Source organism: Sinocyclocheilus rhinocerous, unplaced genomic scaffold (assembly GCF_001515625.1).
Source record: "Sinocyclocheilus rhinocerous isolate Xijiao unplaced genomic scaffold, SAMN03320098_v1.1 scaffold723, whole genome shotgun sequence".
Lineage (NCBI taxonomy): Eukaryota > Metazoa > Chordata > Actinopteri > Cypriniformes > Cyprinidae > Sinocyclocheilus > Sinocyclocheilus rhinocerous.
The window spans coordinates 349,915-365,228 of NW_015655571.1; the positions used below are offsets into that span (position 1 = coordinate 349,915).

The window sequence follows — 15,314 nt, forward strand, 5'->3', positions numbered from 1 at the left end:
AGTGTGGACAGAGATTCCCAGACACAAGAGACGCCTTGGCTGGCATGAAAAAATTCATTCGAGAGTCTTTCAAGTGCCATGACTGTGGAAAGAGTTTCAGATTTAAAGGAAAATTTATGGTTCACATGAGAACCCACACTGGAGAGAAACCCTTCACCTGCACTCACTGTGGAAAGAGTTTCAGTCAGAAAGTAACCCTTCAGATTCACACGAGGCTTCACACTGGAGAGAAACCGTTCACGTGTCTTCAGTGTAAGAAGAGCTTCACATATAAAAGAGACCTGAAACGTCATTTGCAAACACATTCTGGAAAGAAACGGCAGTGCTCTGCGAGTAGAAAGAGGCTTAGAAAAAGGAGCAGTTTGAAAAATCATGAGCACGATCGCTCCGGAGGAAGTCAGTTTAATTGCGATCAGTGTAAGAAAACATTTCTTTTGCCATCACACTTGCATATACACCTGAAAAGTCATGCAGATGTGAAACCACATTTGTGTGGAAAGTGTTTTAAATGGCTCTGCAGTTTAAAATGGCACCAGAAAATATGTATTTGTGTAAAATTAAAGCTACGTTCACACTGCAGATCAATGTGGCCCAAATCTGATTGTCCACCTTCATGACCAATTGCATTTTTCACCTCTTTATGAGTCTGACATTTTATTTTATTTTATTTGTGTCTTATACATATGAACTGCTGTGACCACACCTGACCATCTGCTTTGTTATAGTCCAGTTCTCAAAACTTTGGTTTGTTCCCAGACACACCTTTGTGAATATGAAATTCATCTTTGAAACTTTGCAGATTTTTACATTCAACACTGTCAAAATTAAATGTCATCATTATACGTGTCATTATTATTAGCTCAGCTGATGTTAATGGAAAAGTTCATTAATTATTAAACTCAATTCATAAGAAAATAGTGTCATTGTCCAGCTCAATTCAGTTGAAGCTTTTGTTCTTATCTGACGGTGTCAGTGCAGCCTCATTGATAATTTCAGAATATTACTTGTTTTTTAAACCCCAACTGAAGAGGCCAAAAGACACAATGGCTAGGAGCACAAACTCAGGTGATAGTAGTGGAAACCTTGAGAAAGACCAGTCCTCCTCTGGCCTAAATGAACAAACAGTTAAGTCACCTTTATTTATATATAGCGCTTTTAACAATTCCAGATTGTGTCAAAGCAACTGTACAGCATTAATTAGGAAAATAGTGTGTCAATAATGCAAAATGACAACAGTAATTAAAAAACAGTAACCAGAATCTGACTTTACATTTCCCAAAAGAGAAGATGGCACCACCACTACTTTTACAGGACCTTGGTGAATGGTGAGCAAATTAGAAGAAGCTGGCTAAGCTGTTCACCTAAAAGCAATGCACTCTTCTGCTTTTGCTGTAAATTGTTTTCTGTTAAAGAGTACAATTTAATCAGAAGAGGATTAAATGACTGGGAAAATGCACCATCTTACCTAAACATCCATGAGAGATGTGTCTAAAACAGAAAAGGCTGAGGAGCACAAAAAAAACACTTTACCTATGAAGCTCACGATGAGCCATTCATGGATGCATTAAAGAAGGTAGAAGTGAGATTCTTTTACACAGTTGTAGATGCTGTCAAATCCTCTGTTTACTAAATCAGTTATAATTGCACCTGATAAGTCAGAGGGCCAGTCAGCTGGGTCAAGTGGTGGAGCTTGCTGAACTGAAACATCTGCAGCAGGTGCCTCAGTTGGAGTGGTTTCTATTGCTTGGGAATCAGATGGATGTAATGTTTGATTTCAATACAGTAATGTATCCACAATGTTGTGCAATGTAAATGAATACAACCAGTGTATTACATCAGAGTGCCAACTAAATAAAACTACAATACTCAAAAGGAGTGCTATGAAAATGTTTGGATGTAGCAGCATCGACTGTCTCTGCAGCTGTAGGTGCGCTGAGAAATTTCAGCATAGCCCTTAGTACATAAAGCCAGAAAACACTCATTTAAAAAATAAAGCATAAATCAAAAGCGTTTTTGTAAATGCATAACAAATATGCATAAATGACTAGAAATGCAGGAGACATTTCAGCTAGTTTTTAAGGCCTTTATGATTATCACAAAACATTTGTATTATTTATTTTGCATTAAATAAATTTTGCATTAGATATTGGACAGTGGGTTAAATTCGAATTTGGAAGGAAGGCGTAGCACATCTATACAGGTGGAGCTGGGGAAGGTGGAGGGTTTCTGAAGCAAGCTGCAACTGCTACGACAAGCTGTAGTCATATGCGGTGCGTGAGAGAGAACCTATGAAAGCACCAATAATCGAAATAATATATTAAATATAAATTATTATTATTAATATCCTATTACTTGTTTTGCTTCTGTTTCATTTTTATAACCATTTCTTACTATGTGTAAGTAAGTTGTTGTTTTTTAGCATGTGTGTTTGGCAGTGTTATTTTTTAGGATTACTGATAAACTACTGTCATTTGATTTGTATTTGTTATTTATTTTAATTTTAGTTAAATTATGTCTGAATTTATTATGTCTGTATAGGTCTTTTATTAAGTTTTAGTTTTGTTTAATTTGAGTTATTTTAATACTTCAACAAACTAAATGGAAATGAAATAATATATATATTGAATTTATACATGTGTATGTATGTATGTATATATATATATGTATGTTTGTGTGGTTGTACATACACATATGTAGTTTTTTTTTTGTTGGTGTTTGGCTTAGTGTTATGTTAGAATCATTATACTCTTATAAAATAAAAATATTTAAAACAGCTATTTCATATATATTCGGATACAACAGTCATACATCGCTATTAGGACCGCACGTCCTGTGACAAGTTCGCTGCATCAGAGCGCGGAAGTTATCAGTCTAAAGGTCTGCAGTCAACGGTGAAAATTAAAAGTAGATTTATTTTAAAGACCTAAATATTTTTATAACCTTTAGCACTAAATATTGGACATAAACAAACACGTTAAATATAAACGTATTTAAAACAGGTAAGTTCATATATTTGGAGTAAAGTTAAATTGAACGGATATTAACGCTAGTGGCCTATGACTATGTGTGCCTGGGCTACCAAGCCGACCGGCTTAACGCTAGTGGCCTATGACTATGTGAGCAGCTTAACAGTGAACAGCTTAACGTAACAGCTTGTTAATTCATGTTTGTGCAATGATGAGACAGACAAAGTTATACGATGCATGCTATTTTATGCAGATAATCATGCAGTCACGCAGATAAAAGTTGTCAAAGTTACAGTGCGCAAAAACCCCTGGGTGGACTGACCTGAATGATGTTCTTTCTCCATTTATGAATTACACACCACAGCGAGAGCACACGTCGCCTGAGCAAATTTCTCCGAACTACACTACCCATAATGCATTTCACTCTGAACTAACGGTTTCAGCAGCCGTAGATTAGGGCTGCACGATTAATCGTATTTTAATCTTGATAACAATATCCACCTTTCTCTATTAATTAAAACAATTGTCACGATATTAGCCGGCTCATTATTTATCCTGAAAACGTGTTTTTTTTTATTAGGCATTTGCGTTATATTGCATTGCTAACAAGTCTTCACTAGCGTTCATGCTTGTGGTTGCCAGATGTGAAGAGCTTTAGTCCCCAAACAGAGCTTTTCTCCTAAAAGGATACACTTTCTGCCAGGTGTTTTACTTAATCTGTGCACTGATGGCGGAACAAGCGCTGATGATATGAAAACATACCTGTGCTGGAGTTTAGCGATCTCTCCACAGCGATATTCTGCTTAAGTTACATGGAAGTGTCATACAGCCACTGTGTGTTTTCTCACAAGCCAGAATGCATTGCTTTGTCAGGCGGCAGCCGATCTTTGCGGCGCCGCATGAAGTCGAACAAGCCTATTGATATGACTGCGATAAGCGCGTGCTTCTGACGCTGTGTGCAGCTGAAATCAACCACACACACATCACAATGAAAACATACATCGGCGATTATCCCAGTTTTCACGTTCGTTATTTCTCAGGTCGATATGGCGAACCCCCGTTGAAATGCAAACACAAGAATGCTTATTTCATTTAACCTGTTTCATGTCCGTTACTAATTATGGTTGCTCGTTTTTTGGATTCAATTAGGCTGACCACGCAATACACAGCGATATGGATTAGAAGAGCATTCACTTATCTAATGCTGGGTACACACCACAAGATAATCGGGCTGATTTTGGGCCAATTTCTCCCCTTCCGACAATCCTAGGTAATGTCCCGATTGCCTTGGTGGTCACTATAGGAGCAAAACGGTTAAATCTAGGATTTTTTTTGTCCTCATGTTTGTGGTCTCTCACATTTTGAAGATCTTATAAGATTTTTAAAATCTTTTAGTGTGTACCCAGCATTAGATGTTGATTTCGCTGTTCTGAAGCAAACTGCAACTGCTACAGCAAGCACTAGTCGTATATTTAAATGCTGAGCAGCGAGCTCATTGGCTACCGATACAGGAGAGAACCAATCAGCTGTGCCATGTGATAATGATGTCATTAGGTCAGATAGAGTTAGACCTATCGGACTGCGCCATCTAGAGTTTCATGCCAGAACTCTGTATTTAAATCCATATTACCATAGAGATTAGAATATTGGGAACTTTAATTTGGACAGCCCCTTCAGTCATGCAAAATGTCTAATAAGCAATTAAACATTAATAAATGGTAAGCGCATCACTAAAATAGGAATTTTTTTCGAGTTTCTATCGAACGTGAGCCATTTGGAGAGATATGTGGCGGTGTTATGCAAATTACAGTGTGGTGCTGCTGTGTATGTTTCTAATCTTTTTTGCTTTTATTTATACTGTTGTTTTGTATTTATTATCGTTTTTCTGTAATTTGTCATGTATGAATTATACAGAAATATCTTTATCTTTATGAAAAGATAAAGTGGGTATTTTTTTCTCACCGTTGTTGTGAATTGTGTCCTGTTTAACAGGGTCTGTGCGTTGTGGATCACTTTCGCGGTTGCATTTCATGTGGGGAAAATGTACATAATATATAATTACAGATGAAATGAGGGGGGCCCTCCTAAGCGGTTGGGGCCCCAGGTGACCGCCTGTATTGCCTGTTGGACGGTGCCGGCACTGCATGTAAACAGCATGTCTGAGAGAGAGAGAAAACACATGGAAACATAAACACACCCAACTAGATGGGGGAACACACCTCAATAATATATATGAACATAAAACATCCCTCAAACTGTGAAAATACACCAGTCAGCAAATTCAACAGGCGGTGATTGATTACAGCTGGACTCTTATGCAGGCAGTTATTTTGGCATTTTTAAAAAAGAAAGCATGGTGGCTTACCTTAAACGAACAAAAAATATTGGGAACTTTGGCATGTAACAATTGCACATCTCAAACATTTCTAAAAATGAGAGATACATTAATATAAATGAACAATTCTCTGTTTCTTATATTGAGGTGTGATTCAGACACTACATGGGATGTAAATAAGCTGATGCTTGTGGGACACAGAATCTGATTTGTGTTTGTAAGATGCTGTCAGTCTTTGATGGATCATATAATATGAAGCTCTTCTTCATCTTCCTCATCGCTCTCTTGTACCGTCTTCTTTCTTCACCTTCACCCAATACCATCCTCTTCATGTGGATCTACAGCTCCAGATGCCCTGGAAAATAACTAACATGAATTAAAATGTAATGTTTATTTAAGGACACCTGCAGAGCTTTCTGTGGAGTTCAGCAGCTGTCACTGCATAGGCACTACTATTGATTTCCTTAAAAATCTGTGAAATGCTCCATTTTTAGTATTGAAAATACTACAAGTATATATGTAATATATTTTTAATTGCTTTACCTTCTATTGATTCTTGAAAGATCATCATTGTTATACATTTTATTCCTACTAAAATGAATTTTAGACTAAAATGAACTCTGCTATGAACTCATACACTAGCTATTTTTTAACATATTTCTATCTGCATTTTGATATATGGTTGGCATTAAAGCTTTCAGCACCTAAACATTACAGCTGTGACTTCTAGACAGAATCTCGCATTCCTTCATGATTTCTTTCAGGACATCATTGGACAGCATGCACTGAACTATATATTTCACCAAGAACTGAACTCTGAATTTCTGCGCGATTTACGTATTTTGCGATTTTGAACCGGACTTTTATTTTGGTGTGGTGGCGTGACGTCATAAGGCCGCGCCGCGCTCCAGCATCTGTTATGATTCGGCTGAAGAAAGGTTTGTGCTTTTAAGCATTTAAAGTGTTTACGTAGATACGCAATGTTCAAGCAGTTTTGTAGTTTTCACAAGAGGTGTAAAGTGGCATGATATTAATGAATTTAGCATTGTAATACTTTAGGTAACATTTATTATCGTGGTATTTTCGTAACTCCGAGTTAATGGAATAAATTGCGTCACAAAGTGATTCAAAGCTCTCGAAGCACCGCGCGCTGAAGAGACCTGCTGCTCAAAACGGTGCAAATGCAACGAGAACAACAAACACAAACATGTGTAATGATAAAGCAACTGCGAATGTTTTTATGAAAGTGGAACCTGTTAAATGCAAAATAAGTGCCAAATGTAAACCATGAATTCCTAAATAATTATCTGTATAGTTTGTGTTTCTTTATTAATATACAGCTCTAATTTTGAGCTGCAGTTTTTTTCTTCTTCAGGCCATTTAAGTCCATTCAGACTCCACTTGACACAGTTATAAAGATGGCGTTTATTAAAGAGGAGAGTGAAGGCATAAGAATTGACGAAACATTCAGAGTCAAACATGAAGATACTGAGGAACAAACAGGTTGGTTTTCATTCTCAAAGCTGAACTCACTCATTTGATCCTTATTAAAATGGTGTTTCAATCAAAAAGGAAACCTTAAAACACACATGAACATTCACACTGGTAAGAAGCCGTTTACACATGATCACAATTTTGGACATAAAGTAACACTTTGATGTGTACGATCACACCAGTGTGATTAAAGTGTCCACTGGGTCATGTGATTAACTGCTAAATTCACGTCTGCATTCGGGCTTTAGCTGGTTCTGGGCCAGACGCGCTCAGTGCTTGTCATATTTTAAGAAATTTGTTAAAATGATTAGTTGTGAAATGTGTAAATATTTATATGAACATAAAAAAGGTCAATATCAAAAGCAGCAGTATTTTGTGTACCAGCAGCTGCTTTAAGTACTACAGAGCATCTCATCCTCATGGACTGAACCAGGTTTGCCAGTTCTTGCTGTGAGATGTTATGGTGCGTTCAAGTCATGTCGGATAGATCGTATTTATGAGTTGAACCATCTTGTGCCGACTAAACTGACTTGAACGCACCTGACGTCGTAATTACGACTTGTCAACTCGCAAGTACGAACATCCCAGGAGGACTTGAACGCAGCATTACTCCACTACGGTCACATGTGGTGTGGCGTTACAAGGACAATCAGCTGTCCTTCCTGTCTCCCTGTCTCCCTGTAGCACGGTCTTAGACCTCTTAAATTACAGACATTGCAGTTCATTGCTTTAGTCGCATATGCAGTTCTCATGCCTCCTGCAGCAGGACTATGGCGTGTTCACACAGGTGATCAGGAATCCTGGGCATCTTCATCTCCTGATGTTTTTCAAAGTCAGTAGAAAGGTCTTTTTTGGTAGTACTAGAAACTTGCCAGCTGGGTGGTTCCAAGAGAACCATTTCTCTACTCGGGCCATTTTCCTGGTTGCATTTGCACCGGTAGCAGGAATTCTGAAATAGCTGACAACAACGTCTTTATGTGCAGCATTTACAAACGTCAACAACCGGTGAATGGAGGACGCAGTGATCATAGCGGGGGTTTTTTTTGTGTGTTTTGTGATAACGAAGATGGAATGTAAATGCACACTTTTTGTGTTTTGAAAGTAGAGGACGACTGTTTGATCCATTTTGCCGATAGTTTTTATGGGTTGCGTCCGTTGATGGAGCGGCTCAGAAGGTCCACTGTCATTATACAGTACAAGAGCGGCTTGTAGAGGTGGCTTCACTGACGACTCCTGCTGTTTGTTTTGACATGTGACGCTGCTCGCTGCACAGACCGGGACACTACAGATGTCGATTCAAAACATCAACAATGAAACCGTACGTATACAGTACACTACTACACGTTATCAAATGATTAATTAATTTGTTGACTAGAAGCTGCATTAGTGGAGAAAGGACAGCAGTATTTTTGCTGTCAAGGCTGAGAGGACGCAAACATTAGCCCAACGGTTAAAACAATGTGACCAAAACACACTCAAGTCTGACCAAAATGTTTAATGTCATGATTGTTACCATCTATTTGTGTTAGTTTAGTCCAGCTGGTCATGTTAATGCATTTGCTATTCCGCTAAGTTGCATATTTAAAGCTACTAAATTGATGTGTTCATTTAGCTGACAAAAATCCTGCCGTGCCAAGCGCCACTCACATGCTTTTCCATTAAATTACATTATATTTGTCCCAAATCAAAGTTAATGTGCATAATGACTTCAACGTAGGCTGGAAGATTGTGAATTGTGCATTTCTCCGCGAAACGTTTGTATTCCTGTGGCTCTAATAAGGTCTGTATGCTTCATATAGAAAGCTATTACAGATCGCACTTTCTCTTCTCGTTTTGCGAGAAACGCTTGTCTTTTTCAAACACCGAACTTCAAAGTCATCTATTTCACTTTGTTCATTATTCAAGTGAACTTTTGCCCATTTGGTGATTAAATAAACCGTTTTAGATTGCCGCTTGAATTGAATGTGATGCATCCGGTATGTGAGTTATTGGCCAGTGTGGTCCAACCTAACTATCGGAATCACTAAAAATCCAATATTACCAATAAAATAAAACCTCTTCTCTTAACATATAAAAAGGTATGTTTAAATGGCAACAGTGTGCTCAAAACAGACAAGAACGTTGTCAAAATGACTCGCACGGATCTGTGAATATGATTAAAAAAGGCTGTATTATGCATGCCAGGTCTGACATCACTGCTTTCACAAATTCGTTTTTGTTGTTTTCAAAAGCTTGTGTTTTCAGGCCCTCAAAATCAGGTTGTCGTGTAAATGAACAGCCAAAATTCAGAAACAGAGGTAGCTGCATCCTGAAGCAATGGACGTGCCAAAAAGTAAATCGGTACAACAGAAACTACCCCCACACCTTGACAGACAGCTTTGTCGACCAATCATAAAGACATTTCTCCATGCCCCTACCTTTCAGCATGCCTGAACCTTTCGCCATGCCCCATTGCTCCAGCCTGCAGTTATTCCTACTTGTAGAATTCCTGAAAAATGTTGTTTTTAGTTGAAAAAGTTGTCTTATATACATACCCTAAATGTATTGATACCTGTTTTCTTGTGCCATTAAACTGCTTTCTCAAACTTTTATTTGTTTGTTTTTTCACCTTAGACATGATGACGTTGAAAGAGGAGAAAGAATTACTTAACGAGATTGAAGAGGAAGATCAATATGAGAATCTTAAAGTCCACACAAGAATTCACACTGGAAAAAAGCCTTTTTCCTGCCAACAGTGTGGAAAAAGTTTCACTCGTAAAATAGATCTTGAAAGGAACATGAGCATTCACACTTCACCTTAGACATGATGACGTTGAAAGAGGAGAAAGAATTACTTAAATTAGATTGAAGAGGAAGATCAATATGAGAATCTTAAAGTCCACACAAGAATTCACACTGGAAAAAAGCCTTTCACCTGCCAACAGTGTGGAAAAAGTTTCACTCAAAAAAGAAACCTTAACAGGCACATGGGAATTCACACTGGGAAGAAGCCTTTTTCCTGCCAACTGTGTGGAAAAAGCTTGACTCGTAAAATTGATCTTGAAAGGAACATGAGCATTCACACTGGAGAAAAGCCTTACACCTGCTGTGGGTACGGTTTGTTAAAAACATGCATTGTGAACAAAAATCGGCCCGGGCTCACTTGATTTTGAATTCCGATGTATTTTGGTCATCAGATGACTCAAATCAGCTGTTCATAGTGACTGCTTCTTCTGGCAGATCTCTACAAAGTATTCGCTCACAACGTACACTCTCTTAAGCCCCGTTTCCACCGCAGGAACTTTCCCCAGGAACTAGGGACTTTGGGCCGGTACTCGGTGTGTTTCCACTGCAGGAACCAGGATCTAAATAAAGTTCTGGGTAAAAATTTGCCCCTCAGAAAGTTGTGAGGTAGTACTTTTTCAAAGGTCCGGAACTTTCGGGGGCGGGACTTGGGCGCTGACCATGCTGATTGGTTGAGCTCACCCAGCATTATATTTTAACCACCATTTATTTGCATAATTTTCAAAATATTACTGTTATTGTGTCATGAAATGTAGTTTTAAAAGTATTTCAGGCGAGAATGTAGTTGTTTAAAACTCAAATCTGCGGTTTATTTATAAAGACAGCACCTATTTGAAAATGTGCGTCGACGATTTCGGAGACGTGAGCTCCAGGCGATCAGCGTGCGCTCCGTGCGCTCCGTGCGCGTGCTTTGTTTCCCGACGAGAGCAGCCTCAACTCGGCTAGTCCTTCTAACATTTGCCGCTGACTCTGATGTCTCTGTAGTGGTTAAACATAAGATAGGAAATATTTCGTTTTGGGTTAATCTAACATGTAATCTTTGATTTTTATTCTATTAATATGTTAAAATGAAAATGAAAAGAGGCAACACTGTTTGATATAATATTTCGTTTCATTGTAATGTATGTAAATTCCCTGAACTACATTTCTGCGACTATTAATATGTTTAAATGAAAACAAAAAGAGGCAGTGGTGTTTGATATCATATTTCGTCTTATTGTAAATACAGTGAGGAAAATTGCAGCAGCCATGGCGAGCTGATTGATGTTATCAAGTTCGCTGCCGTTCCATTTGCAGAATTAACTGACTTGAGTCGTCCCGTCCCCGGGAGTTCACACTCCCGAGTCGGAACTCGCGAAGTCCGAACTACTGAGGATGCAATCCGAAATTTCAAGGACCCGTGGGAACCCTGTTTTATTACAGGGACCCCCAGTGCCCCTGGAGCAACCCGGAGAAAAGAGCCTTGCTGAAGGACACACTGGTGGCAACGACTTCAAAGATCGAACCAGCGAACTTCTGCTTCCTACCAGTTCAGGGGTTTAGCACACTACACCACAAAAGTAATGAAGCTACAACATAAATTAGCATGTAATTGTAAACATATGAAATTAAATTAGGAAAGAAATAGAATGCTGACAATATGATTTTTTAAATGTCGTAATTGGTTTAAATGCTTTATGGGTAGTCATGCTCATGGAGAGCAGAAACACGAATGTTCCTCAGCACCCTGGCATCATGCACAGACCCAGGATATCCCACAAAGATGTCAATAAATTCCCCCTGGTGGTCAGTGATGGCCTGGAGTTGGATGGAGTTAAACAACTTCCTGTTGAAGTAACAGTGGGAGTTAATTGCTGGTGGTGTCATTCAGATATGACAGCTGTCTCTTGCACCAACTGCCCTGCTGAAAGCTGGTGACCCAGCCAGCTGTGCAAATCCTGCTCCCACTGCCTCCAGGTCATCACCGGTCAGAAAGCAAATCACCCTCCTCAAAATTCCAAGGACTGCTTTGCTCACTCTGTGCACAATATCATGCACAGAGGTCTTGGGGATATTGAAGGTCTGTGACACTACCCTGTAGGATGCTGCATGGGCAAGCCAGTAGAGGAACACAAGCACCTCGATGTCCCGTTCCCACCCATGGTCAGATTCCAGTCTGACCGCACCAATGAGGGACGGGATGGACGGCAAAGACAGGTGGTCAGCTGCTTCATCCAAATAAAGCCACAGAATTGGCACGGCTCTGTTGAGATGGCAGTAGGATGTTGGGTTCACCGCCTGTAAATATGTGATCGTTTTTGTTCATGTTTCCCATTGTTGTCAGAAAATAAAATATAATTTCATTAATTCATGCATTAATTCATTGCTTGGACTGAAAATGTATGTATTCACATTGGTTGATTTTGTCTAGTGTTCATGCATAGTTATGTCATATAATGTAACAATACAATTAAGTTATATTTTAGTAAAACAAGCAAAAATGTATCATTTTTAGTAAGAAAATATGCAATATAATTAACTATTGGTCAGCATTTATCATTATTACGCAAGTGTTGGGGTGAGCTAGCAATGCAATTAGCTCTGGGTTCATTTTAATTTTTAAGAATTGATACTTACATTTTTCGAGTGTAAAATCAACAGTCTTCTCCAAAGTCAAGATCTTCGAGCAGCTGCCCGACGTCTCCTTTGTGAAGACATTGCAATCATTTTGTTAGTTTTCAAGAAAAGCATACAAGGTGGTATGGTTGTCGTGCTACTGATGAAATCAGGTGTTAATGCACCTCTCAATCATACCTTTAAAGTTGTTGCGCTTGGTATAACGTCGCAGGTCACATGGTAACATCAACACAGATTTGTCACCCATGTAAGTGAGTAAGCTGTACAGTAGGTGGCGGTAATACTCCTAAGGAGTGAACGGCCATTAAAGAAGAAGAAGATAACGTCAACATGGCTGCTCGCATTCAAACTTAACGAGATTTGGCTGTAGAGCACTTTAAGAACTGGACTCCCTTGATGAAAGTGCTTTGTGATTTTCCCCCCCAAGTTTTGCTGTAATGCTGCTATTTATTTTGTTTTGTTTTTATGTTCAGGTTAAGCTGTTACTCAACTTTTAAGTGGAAGATGTTGTTCATGTTTAGTACACTGATCTAGTTTGACCATAATGCTGCACTAAACTAAGCCAAGTTGTTAAAAAGCACTAAGCTAAGCCAAATTGTTAAACAAAATAAATGTTTTCTCTTATTTTGTTATTAATACTTTGTAAAATGTAAAATTAAAAAAACTTGAAGGAACAGCTTGGTGTCACGGTTGTACTACAACGAGGAGCGAGGAACGAGGTTTGTGTGTTGGAGCAGGGATGGAACAGAACTCTGCAGGGCTCCGGCCCTCCAGGAATTGAGTTTGACACACCTGATCCAAAAGAAACCAGGAAAAAAAACATAGCAACGGGGAGTTGACATTTAAGACTCGACAAAGAAACATAGGGCAGAACACTTTAAATACGCAACACAAACGAGGAAATGACAGGTGAGGGGATTAACCAAATAATGAGACACACCTGGGAGCAATGAACACAATCAAACACAAGGGAAACCTAGGTCACGGCGCACATGGGGAGGAAAACAACACACAGACAGGTCCAAACTCCTGGCATATCGCCCCCCTCCCGGAAGGCGCATCCTCACGCCGTAGAAACAACATGGGGAGGGGCGGGTGGGAACTTGGGAGGAGGCTCAGGAGGAGGACGGACACCCGGGAGGGGGCCGGCAGACAGAGTCCAAGGAGGTGATGCAGGAGGGAGGAGCCAGGGAGGAGACAGGAAGGGCTTGGAGCAGGAGGAGCCAAGCAGGACCCTGGCCACAGCCATGATGACGGCCGCCTGGTGCAGCTGGTGGATCGACGGGCGACGGTGGAGGTGAGGGAGCTAGAAGCCGAGGTGGAGCCGCTGGGTCTACGGGCCGAGGCGGAGTCCGGGCCGAGGAGGCTGGAGGCAGAGGTGAGGGATGCTCCAACCCCGGTGACGATGGAGACTGGCAGACCCCCGGATCTCGCACCGTGTAGAGATGGTGAGCTGAGGGCGAGCAGAGGGGCTGCCAGATGACAGCGGTGGAGGAGGCAGGAGTGAGTGAGTGAGTGAGTGGGGGGGCGGATATTTGTGAGCCTCCGAGCTTAACTCGGGAACAGGAGCCCTCTCTGGGCTAAACTCAGGAACGGGAGCCTTTTCAGCCAGCCACATTCCCAGATCCACGATAAGCTCACCCTCAGCCACGGTGCAGGGGGCGGAGCTCCTCTCCGCACTCTCACCGTCCTCTGCTTTTTCCCTTGGGGCAGGCACTGTCACCGGCTCTCGCACCTGGTCAGACGGATTGGGCTCTGCTTCCGGGGCTGGCTTGTCGATCGTGGAACTGGCTCTCCGTCCTCGGTGGGCTCAGGCTTGGGCTCCGCACATCGAGGAGATGGTGGGCTGGGCTCTGGGTCGAGAGTGGTACTCCTCGGAACAGACATTAATGGGGGTCCGTTTCTCGCCAGTATCTACTCTACAAAGGCTTCGAAATCCGCTCGAGGACCATCTTCAGACGACGGCGTCGTCCGGATAGCTGGTGAGATTGGCGAGGGCCAAAAACAGTCTGATATGGTCCTCGAGCGAACGCTCCCCCTGCTCCAGCAGGAGGAGGAGGTACTCAGGGCGGGCGAGGGGATCCATGGGAAGACAACGAAAGGAAAAAAAAACATTGAACAAACAACGGAAACAACACGGAGGGGAAACACGCAATTAAAGTTTTTGGTAGGTTGAGTCTTCTGTCACGGTTGTACTACAATGAGGAGCGAGAAACGAGGAGCCGTAGAAGAATTCACAGGAACACAGTCTTTAATAATCCAAAGGAACCAGGAACAAACACGTAGCAACGGGGAGTTGACGTTGAAGACTTGACAAAGAAACATAGGGCAGAACACTTTAAATACACAACACGATCCCCTCAACTGTCATTTCCTCATTTAAGTAATAATGAGACACACCTGGGAGCAATGAACACTATCAAACACAAGGGAAAACTAGGTCACGGAGCACATGGGGAGCAAAACAACACACAGACAGGTCCAAACTCCTGACACTTGGATTCAGGCAATATTATTTGAATGCACTGCACAGCTATTCAGTTGTAAATCATGTACATTGGTGAAAGTTAAAATGAAGTGTGGCCAAGTATGGTGAACCATACTTGGGCTGCGTTCCAGTTCATTTTTTACGCCCTTCACTTGCAAACTTCCCTCCGTCTCATTTACTCGGATGTATGTCATTGATTACATTGCATAAGTGCCCATTACTGGCGGAACCCTTGCAGTGCACTGAACTGGAACGTCCTAAGCCCTTGATCACTTAGTAAACCAACTCTATAGCGGATTCTGTTTACATTTTTCCCTTTACGAATTTGTTTGGTGCAGCATTCTATATTGGGCTGTTATAAATGTATAAAAAAATTATTATATTATAGAGTTGTTTGGGGTGGGGATAAATTAAACGCGATCTGAGATGACGTCATAATCGTGTTGCATTGTGGTCTATGGAGTGGCCTGAAGTGTGCATATGAAGCAGACTTGCTCCCTCAGTCAAAATCGAGGGGTCGACGGTATGTCCATATAAACTTCCCTCGTCCACTTGACGAAGTGGAACGCACTTCAAAATTGCGCTGGGGTTTCCACCGAGGGGAAGTGCTTAGGGAAGTTCGCAAGTGCGT

At 40.9% G+C, this 15,314-nt stretch overlaps 1 long non-coding RNA gene across 1 annotated transcript; it reads left to right on the plus strand.

Moving 5' to 3' along the window:
- Nucleotides 1-6,856: 6,856 nt before the first annotated feature.
- On the plus strand, nucleotides 6,857-9,546 carry LOC107718521 (uncharacterized). Its single transcript, XR_001637424.1, has 3 exons — nucleotides 6,857-6,906; nucleotides 8,069-8,113; nucleotides 9,409-9,546. It is a non-coding gene; the product is annotated as an uncharacterized LOC107718521 (long non-coding RNA).
- The last annotated feature ends 5,768 nt before the right edge of the window (nucleotides 9,547-15,314 follow it).